Raw genomic sequence first — 11442 nt, forward strand, 5'->3', positions numbered from 1 at the left:
CAATAGGAGGGCTAGACTTTTCCTTTGGTTTAACATATCAGACGGTTGCACGATGACATCAAACATTCTAGATATCTCAGCACGATATTGAAAAGACAGACGACGTTCGTTCTTAAATGTTAGTTCGTTCTTAAATGTTAGTTACTTCGGTATACGTGCTTTAAGAACTCCAATAGCCCCATTTGTTGTGATGGGACGAATGGAACTCTGACTTTTGGGGTCACTGCTATTGTAGAACCTCGGCATTGAGGTCACCGCTTTTATAGAACCTCGACTTTTGAACGTAAACAGCGCCATCTCCAAAATTGAAAAAATACGGTACCAAAATGAGATGTACATACTTGTGGAACACGTCTCTGTCAATAATAAACACGATTTGAACTAATTTGGGATAATTAGATTTTCATATTTTTCAAATTTCTCAAAAGTGTTGGTGCCGTATAGCTGAATGATGCAATATTGCAAATTACTCAAAAAAAAACAAAAAACAAGTGTGTAACGTAAAAAGAAAAGCACTGGAGACATTTGTAGATGAAATCGACATCCACCATCCAATTATCCCAAATTAATTCCAATCGTGTTAATAACAGATGTCGGACTCGATAACCAAATACTTCTCCGGATTTTTTTCGCTCCCACAAACTACAAACATTTGAATTATGGAACACTAAGAGCATGGAAATGAGTAAAGTTTAAAGTCAAAATCGATATCTTTGATTTGACACACCGTAACGACTCTTTAAAAGCATAATACGTTAATTTATTAATGCAAAACAAGCAGTTATTTTCTCGACCGATGAAAGATCCGGATATCAACTTTTACACCCAGTCGTAGTATCCGAATTGTATTTTAAAAAGAGTTATTTGCCCAATCCATTGAATGAAAATGTTCAATTTCTCTAACAATTACGGCGGTGACCAACAGACAACGGTCATCTGTTAAATACTAGCAAGCCCACACTGGATATATTTGATTCTTCCTGTACATTGAATTAATTGTGCGGTACCTGAGGCAAAAATAGTGTAATACCTGCCATTCTATTATGGTTCCTACTTCGTAACCGACATCTGTACATGTTGTGCTTCGTGCTGATGACTACAGCGACATCGTTCATACGAAAGAGGCTATCAGCAAGCTTTATCGGTGAGGGCGCAATGCAACGAGAAGACTAAGCTTTTCACATTGGAAATTGAAGGATGATTTTTTTATTGCGGGGAAGTCTCGTGTAAATGCTTTTGCCCAAAACACTCACAACCGTTGTGTGAATTGCATATCGTGGGTTATACTGCATATGTTGTGTGAATTACATATCGTGGGTTATACTGCATATGAATTTGGGAAAACCCTGCCTATCAAATTCTTTATATGAAAAAAATAAAGATTCCTTGTTTGTGTTGAACGGTCACTTTTCTTAATTATTTGTAGATGAGATTTGATATCACTATAAAATGGTCCCTTTTCCGTTGATTAATTCGAAAGTGTAAAACCATGTTATTTCGACGATTTTAATTACATGTATTTCGGTTTAAGGGTAGATAACCCTTCCATTGAAGGAAGTAATTCTCATGATTCTAGGACGGAGACAGTATTTGTGACAATGAAGATCGTTTCATACCGAATGTATTAATTGAAAAAATGAAATCAGTTCTTAATAACAAACATCTACATCAGGGCATTACGTGTCAATTTTACCCACATGAAATAGAAAGTCGTATTAATAAATGTAAAAACTATTACCTGATCTTTGATAGCAGTGAATGTAGTTTATGAATTTTCTGAATTAAGATCTTTAGCTTGATTCTTAGGGTGAGTATATAGTAAATGTACTCAATCTGTCAAGTTCCGAATATGCAACTACGTGTCATCTCTTTTAGAGTTATTTTGAGAATAGAAAATGGATTAATCCAAAAAAACAAGCGAATAGTATGTCGAATTATTGTTGTGACACGAATTACTTTATGAGTTATTTTGTGCAGCAATCATATTCTTCTATTTTAATATGAGCATTGAAAATGAATACATTTTTGTCATATTTTTTGCCTTCGATGATCAGGTACAGAAAAAACTATACTTTCTGAATCTATTTAAAGAATTCTGCTGACGTCTGAATAAGTATAGCAGTCGTTTGCCTCCAGTGCTTGAACTAATATAGTGACAGACAATTGATGTAAATGCACAAATGTTAGGACTGAAAGGTTACGTCACTTCTTTGCCCCCCCCCCCCAATCAATTTCATGATACTGACCTCAGAAACTTTAAAGTTTAGACTACGAGCAGAAAAGCGTGACATATTTCTTCAGTTTCGGCAATGCTACGTTCACCCCGTGTAATTTACATTTCTGGGGAAATAATTGTTCGATTGTCACAATTAACAAGACGGTGAAAACTTCATTCAATCACAGACTCTCGAGAATATTTCTCGAGGGTTTATGATTCACTCCACATGCTGCAAAACGAGTTCATATAAGTAGCAGACCACGTAAGCATTGTAAAAAACTTGAATGTCCAGCAAACTGCCCATTTGCGCATTCTATCTTAACAAATGAAAGCCATGTTCTGCACAACTTCCCCTGATCATGCTGTCTAACATGTGCTGTTTAATTGAAATGCGATGTGAAGTATTATAATATTCCACTTGTTGCGTACTTATTGCTTTGACAAGTCTAACTGCTTGAACTTTAATTTGAAGTTTGGAAGTCATATATTTTACAATGTTATATTCAAGTTTTATCATAAAACTTGTGCGCTTTTTAGTTTTATTTTAAGATTAATTTTTGACACTTTTCATTTTTAGCTTTACAGTTTAACATCACATTTTAATATTGAAACTCAGTTTAGATTTCCCTGCTTTCGATTCATCGTCATTATCGGCTTTGTGTGAAAGTCTGGACTTCCTCATCTTCTGGTGATAGCTCAAGGCTCTCGGATTTGACAAATTTAAAAATCGTCTTCTACTTCGTTTTGAGACTCTCTTTACCAAAAAATATCTGTGCTGAAAAAATCTTCATCGTTTGCAGAGAAAGGTCTTTAATAAGTGAATCACAAATTATTGAATTGCTCAGGCTGAAATGGCACAATGAAGTTCTCCTGAAAATGTACAAGTCCAGATGCTTGCATAATGTAGCGTTCAATTCAGAAGTACAGTACAAGGAATCAGGCTGGTAAGAAGTCACCTGGTCATCATCATTGTTTTGTACCAGAAAAAATACCGCAATTATACGGTGTCGCTCACATTTTATCAGAACTGGTACATACCAGTATGGGTACCAAAGATCAACCAGAGAAACAAGAATGACAAAAGCAAGTAAGGTCGTCAACTTAGGTGCTGGAGGTCATCTTTAGGATTATGCATATCAACTTCTATAGCAATGGGACAAGCAGATCCTATATACATTAGCAAATGTCAACAAAAAATTAGCCAGAGAAGTTGACAAAAAGAAAAGGTGGGAGAGTGGGGAAAAAAGAGTAGGAAAAAATATAAAGGGATCTTTTAAAAAGGATGCTACCTCATCAATCTTCTATCCCCTACCCCCTCCTGAATATCAAATGTTCCACCCCTTGATTGACCATGTTTACATAAGACCAGCTGGCAGTATATTTACAACTTTGGGGATGTTTTAATTATACTATGAGTGCTATATCATTCAAATGTAAACAGCACTTAAATCAGTTACAGATAGTGAAATTCCTTCCACTGTGGGGGGATTATGACATCTGGAATTATCCTGGATCCAAATTTCTCATCAGTTCTTGTGTGTCTTACATGCGAAAGTTGCAAAAATTGGTTCGCAATGAAAAAATTTACCTCAGCTCTGTTTTCAGGATCAAATTTTACTACAAATTGATATTAAACAAGACAAAATTATGTTCACAGCCTTCGAAACTGTCTCACAACAAATCCTTGGTTGGTGTAGGTCATTTAAGGTTACAAAAGAAAATTACCTAAAATATAAATATTTGTGGGTTTCCCAACACTTTGAGCAGAAAATTTATCTAATAACATCCCTCGGGACTTTTGTACCAAATTACAAAGCTATCAGACAAGAAATTTTGAGAACAAGTTTTCTTGACCAAATATGACAAAATTGTCTTAAAAATACAAATTAATTTGTATATTTCAGGACAATTTCCACATATCTAACTATTGTCATCCCTGGACATCTGTACACCAAATGTAAAAGCCGTCTGTCCAGGGGCTTTAAAATGAAAATATTTTTTACGATTTTTTTGACCAAAAATACCAAAAATTGCCCCAAAACAGTAATATTTCCAATTTTGTCGTAATTTCAACAATTAGCAGGGTAACACCCTTGCAAACATCCAATCAAAATTTGAGAGCAATTGGGCTGTTTCAGAGAAGAAGAAATTTTACTTAAAATGACAAAAATAACCAAAAAATTCAGCAAAAATATAAAATTCAAGATATCTTCACTATATTCATCAAACTGATTTGGATCAACCTTAGGAACCTGTATACCAAATATCAAAGCTATCAGATTAGTTACTTGAATAAAAAAATTCTGACCAAAAATTCGGAAAATTGCCCCAAAATTACAAATATAAAAATTTCAATTCAATTTGTATACACTTGACTGATGTCATCCTGAGGAACATGTATACCAACTTTCAGAGCAATCAGATGATGGTTTCAGAGTTAAACATTTTTTGACTAAAAACTGAAAAATTACCCTAAAAATAGAAACATGCAAATTTCATTCTAAATTTTACACATCTGCTTTAGAATACCTAAAGAAACCTACGCAACAAGTTTCAACCCTATCTGACCAACGGTTACAGAGTTTTAGCAATTTGCAGGGTTTTCCTTTTTCCCCTCATTTGCATATTTTTGACACTGACAAGCTCATTTGAACAAATTCACATCTCCAACCCTAGGTGCACCTGTACACCAAATACTAAGACAGTAGGTGCTGCGGTTTAGCTGTTTTTGATGTGGACGGACATACATACATACATACATACATACATACATACATACATACATACATACATACATACATACATACATACATACATACATACATACATACATACATACATGCAAATGGCATGCAAATGAACTGATTCAGCTTATACGATTACCTCACATTGGTATACCAAATGTGAGCTAAAAAATGACTATTTATTTCACACTATAGTCCAGTCAATCTACGAGATTTTGGCACCTAACCCACCACAAATTGCAACAGAATTTTTTTCTCAGAATGCATTTTAATGAGGTACCCAGAACAACATATTAAAAGTTTACTCGAATCCACCTTGGGGAAATATGTCTAATTTGCATAAATCAAATATGGCGGCCAACAATCCAACAAAATAACATAATTGGCTATATATCACATATTAAACAAGCTATTTCAGTTATTTCAAAGTCTGACACTAGTTATTTGGCTCAGGGAATCATTTTAGAGGTATAATGTTTCAAATAGGCACCTCGTTAATTTGCATAATTACAATATGGCGGCCAACATTCCTACAAAATACATTTTCGGTCATATACCACGTATTAAACAAGCTATTACAGTGATTTTAAAGTTAAAAGTATATTTCTTTGGCATGGACAAACGATTTTCGAGATGCTATGATTTGCATAGATAATTTGTTAATTTGCATAAGTCCAATATGGTGGCCAACATACCTACAAAAGACATTTACTGTCATATACCACGTATTAACCCTTTTGGCGCCAAAGTCTATTTTTGTCAACTTTATAAAATGTACCACAGTAAATTTTTCTGCTTTTTGCTAAAATTTTGATAAAATATGTAGCTGCTGAAAAATGATATCCATTTGGTCCAAAATTATGAAAAAACCGTACAGAAAAGTTCACAGAAATCGGTAAAATATTGCATTAAATTTTGGTGTAAAAAATTACAGCAGGCAAAGGGTTAAACAAGCTATTTCTGTGATTTTAAAGTTAAAAGTATATTTCTTTGGCATGGTCAAATGATGTTTGAGGTGCAATGATTTGCATTGGCACTTCTTTAATTTGCATAAATCCAATACAAAAGAATTTTCTGTCATAAAATGTATTGAACAATCTATTTCAGCCATTTTGAAGTTTAATTATATTTCTTGAGCATGAAGAAACACCTTTTGTGGTTCAATGTTTTTAAAGGATACTTTGATGATTTTCAGAAATTAAATATGGCTGCCAAATTAATGCCCAAAAAGCTTGTAATATAAATAAGGTTATGGTAGAGATTTTAGGAACAGGAATATCAAGAAAAAAATGTCAAAAGGGCACTGCAACCAACGCACTGTATTGTGCAAATATTCTTCCAATTTTTATTATTTGTAAACCCAAGATTAGAAATTGGTTAGGTTCACCTTTTAGCTTGGCAATCAGTCGTAAGTTGTATGATATAGAAGGGTTAATGTTTGCAAATGTATGCAAATCACCCGAATTCCTGCTTCCCTTTTATCTGAATTTCAAGATTTCCAAAGAATATAACTCTGTTCTGGCTGGGTCATATTTTCTGAAGTATTCACATTGTGTTTTTAAATGCTATATAGCAAAACAACTATTTAGTTTTGCAATAAAATTCTTACATTTTGAATTAGAGGCATTTTTATTTTGCTAACCATGATTTTAAGCACTTTTTTGAGAGTCAGTCGTTCAGCCCATGCCATTTTAGAATGAGGATTTACTCTTGTTTCAAGTGAAATATTACATTTCACAAAATAGTTTGTACGGGTTTCCTTGTCATCTTAGATGAAAAATATTCCTTCGAAAAAAACTGTGTTGGCAACGTGCAGCTCCACATTAAGTCCTTGAACATTTATTTTTAAAAATGTAGAAAATATACAATAAATTTACTTACAATAACGATCCATTTAAGAATAAAAGTTTATTTTAATAGGTGTCTGTGACACCTGAATTCGTTAAAATACCCCATGAATATATTGTTATTTGATAAGAATGTTAAAGCAAATTTGGTAGACTTACATATGACTTCCGAACGGATTAAAATACGTATATGTTGATGTGCGTTTACTATTGAGGTGTAAGAAAGTCATGCAATTTTAATTATTTTGTGATATTTCTAAATATGACAACCGTTTATGATTGTTAGTCATCTAATAATAATTTCTTTCTGAATATAACATTGGATTCATCTGTGTACGGCATTATTTGTGATTTTTATAGGTGCTTCATACTCTACAGTGTTAAAACATGTAATCTTCAATGTTTACTGTTTTAAAAAAGTCGTGGACAAAATATTTAGTTTCTAATTTAGACTGAACGCCTTCCTTATGGACGAGTGCATCTTTGGTACATCCCCCTAGACGATAGGCAAGAAGTCATCACATATAACAGCAAAAATACAATAAACTCAACGAAGATAATATCAACACAAAAAATAAAATAATGTGACCCAAATAACACATGCCACAATACAGACAAATTAAACAATGTCGGACTCTTAAAAACTTGATCAACACACAAACTCACAAAATTGAAAATTGCATGCTTAGCAAAGACTTAAAATTAATTCAAACAACTCATTAGCCCAACAGAATCCAACTGTTACACGATACAAACATGTACATCTGGAAAAATGACACTTGGAAAAATGACTCAAGATGTACTTCTTTGTATTGGGTAATAGTTGGATTATGTGTTTGGATTAATTGTAAGTCGTTGCTAAAGCATGCAGTTTTCAGATTTTTTGAGTTTGTGTGTCCAGAAAGTTTTTTTGAATCTGACATTGTTTGTAATATTGCTAAGTTTGTGTGTATTACGACATTTTTTTATTTTGGTCATATCATTTTTTCTGTTTTTTAGCTTTGTTGTGTTTATTGTATTTTGCTGGTATGTGTGATGACTTCTTGCCTATCATCTAAGGGATCCTACAAAGATGCACCCATCCATAAGAAGGGGGTTCAGTCTAAATTAAAAACTTAAGATTTTGAACAACCCTTTTTTAATTAATTAATTGTAAGTCGTTGCTAAAGCATGCAGTTTTCAGATTTTTTGAGTTTGTGTGTCCAGAAAGTTTTTTTGAATCTGACATTGTTTGTAATATTGCTAAGTTTGTGTGTATTACGACATTTTTTATTTCGGTCATATCATTTTTTCTGTTTTTTAGCTTTGTTGTGTTTATTGTATTTTGCTGGTATGTGTGATGACTTCTTGCCTATCATCTAAGGGATCCTACAAAGATGCACCCATCCATAAGAAGGGGGTTCAGTCTAAATTAAAAACTTAAGATTTTGAACAACCCTTTTTTAACAGTAAACATTACAGATTACATGCTTTGACACTGTAGAGTGTTAAAGACCCTTACAAATTTCGAAAATGCCACACACAGATGAATTCAATGTTATATTTAGAAAGAGAATATATCATTCAGAAGACTAACATTAATTAACAGTCGTCATACACAGAAAAATCAAAATTTTTTAAAAATAAATGTCCAAGGACTTAACAGTTTCTTCTTGATAATTTCCTAGTGCTAAAAACTATAGCAAAACCGTTATTTATGTTAGGAGCTATTAAGCCATGGGGCATTAATATGGCAGCCATATTTAATTTATGCAAATTATCAAAGGGCCTTTGTAAAAATTGAGCCACTAAAAGTGTTTCTTCATACCCAAGAAAAATATTAAAACTTTAAAATCAAAGAAATAGCTTGCCTAATGCGTCATATATGACCGACAATGTCCTTTGTAGGAATGTTGGCCACCATATTGGATTTATGCAAATTAACAAATTACCTATGCAAATCATGGCATCTCGAAAATCGTTTGTCCATGCCAAAGAAATATACTTTTAACTTTAAAATCACTGTAATAGCTTGTTTAATACGTGGTATATGACCGAAAATGTCTATTGTAGGAATATTGGCCGCCATATTGGAATTATGCAAATTAATGAAGTACCCATATGAAACATAATACCTCCAAAATAATTCCCTGAGCCAAATAACTTGTGTCAGACTTTGAAATAACTGAAATAGCTTTTTTAACATGTGATATATAGCCAATTATGTTATTTTGTTGGATGGTTGGCCGCCATATTTGATTTATGCAAATTAGACATATTTCCCCAAGGTGGATTCGAGTAAACTTTTAATATGTTGTTCTGGATACCTCTCTGAAATGCATTCCGAAGAAAAAAATTCTGTTGCAATTTGTGGTGGGTCTAACCCTATTTTGACTGGACTACTATGGATTCAAAGACTGACACTCAAAAAAGTGATTAAAAACATGAGTAGCAAAATTGAAATGCTTCTTTATTAAAAAATTAAAAACTTTATTGCCAAATAAGTTGGTTTTTTATGTAGCATTTAAAGAACATTATGTGAAAATTTCAGAAAATTTGACACAGCCAGAGTGGAGTTAAATTCTTTGGAAATCTTGAAATAGGAAGAAAAAGAAGCCAGAAAAGCGGGTGATTTGCATAAATCTGCATAACGTAGCACTTCTTCACCACGCAACATACGACTGCCTGAAGGTTAACCCATCCAGTATTTATGTTGGGCTAACAATTAATTAAAATGAAAGAATATTTGAAAAAAAAAGTGATTTTTAGCAGAATACGCTCTGTTGGGTGAAGCGCCCTTGAAGTTCAATGAAATTTAACATCATTCTGTATAAAACTAAGCAAACGATACCGCATTCGAATTAAAATTTATGTGCAGATATTGATGAAAATTTGTGACGGCATCATATATATAATATTATATAGGGCTCAGCCCTTGGTGTCGCGCCAGGGGTTAAGATTGGCGATGTTATTTGTATTGATTCAGATAAAATGTAATTAATTGTTACTTCATAAACGTATATATTACAACTATGCCCAGTTTCCCTCTGATGAAAGCAGTTCACGTACGTACACGCGCGGACGTCAAACCCTGCAGCAGTGCAGGTAGGCCTATAGATTTTCTGTAACGTGTAAAAATTTTGGACAAAAATTGGCAAGTTTTACATTGATAACAGCCTGTTGCGTTAAACAAGGGACGTATCATGCAATCATTATCATTGCAATGGTAACCGCACTGCCCAACTTCCACTTGCAAGCTGAAAACTACAGCGTTCCGTCTAAAAACTGGCAATTTTGAATTTAACTATTGACACTGGAGGCGCTTTTCTAAAATTCAATCCCAGCATTCTTTGCGTATGCCACCGTTCATATGCGCGACTGTTTTCTCCCTTTATCTATATTAACGATATTCTGTATCAGCGACAAGGTGCATATAATAACATTTACTGGCTAATAAAGAGGTATATTTTATAAATGGCATGTTATATAATAATAATTTGTTCGTATTTGTTTATTTACGAGTACTCAAAAAAAACATGGCGGCACCCACGAAAGAAGGGTACACTTCCGGTTACTCGCATAGTATATTATGAATAAGCGCATGCGTAGTCAGTAAGCCGCTGGCGCGACTATTAATGGCTATTGTACAGTTTGTTAGGGGGGGGGGAATCATGATAAATCAAATGATCTCTTGGCGGCAACAACCAGGGCCGTTGATTGTGGAGTGGAAATTTCGCCCACCTGCAGTGTGTTATCAATTTCTCAATATGTATTTTCCCTTGTATTCTAAAATATTCAAATCAATTTAAAATGCAAGAAAGTTGAAATGAAGACATTTGCGATAGAAATCTTTGACAACTTATCTCGTCAAGAAGTCTTCATCTGCTAAAAAGACTACTAAAATTCAAGATCATCTTTGAAAGAAAACAAGACAATGCTTGTAAATATATTTTGTATGCATGCATCTTCAAATTCAATTTCGTTCCTCGGTAATTCCCGACTTTCCTGTTCATTGTGATCAAATACAACTTGGAAGCAACTAAAAATGCCACTGCATTGAATCAACAAGCACTGAGATAGCAACTTGAACTTCATTCCATTACCCAGAAAATCTTGCGGCTCGGCTTCTTTCTCAGTTTTGATGTTTGCGATAACAAAAATGAATGTCAATTTACTTGTACACTCCTACCACAGTGAATGTTAACGCAATACAAGTTTCTCAGAGTGCTGCGTTTTGTTAATATGAAGACAACTAAGAAATTGCATTCAATGCCTTAAAACAATCTTCCGATTAGCTCAATCTGAGAGATAGACACGCAAAACGGGTTGGTAAAATATCGATTCTTTTTAATGCATCAAGTTTTCCTACACTCTGAAGTACAATAAAGCGGCCTAATCTCGAAAGTATTGGGATCGAGTATAATTCCTAGATACAAAAGGTTGCCTCTCAGTGCATACATTTAAATCATTTGTGATTGTTTTAATGACAACGACCGTTACATCATGTAACTTGTGGCAAATAGGCTAACAAAGATTTATCGACGAACATTAAGCAAAAGACTAGCAGACAGACAAATAAATAAATAAATAAATAAATGAAGAATTTATAAATCAATGCATGAAAATATAAATAAACCTATACATAAATAGGGCG

This window comes from Ptychodera flava, chromosome 21, assembly GCF_041260155.1.
Source record: "Ptychodera flava strain L36383 chromosome 21, AS_Pfla_20210202, whole genome shotgun sequence".
NCBI lineage: Eukaryota > Metazoa > Hemichordata > Enteropneusta > Ptychoderidae > Ptychodera > Ptychodera flava.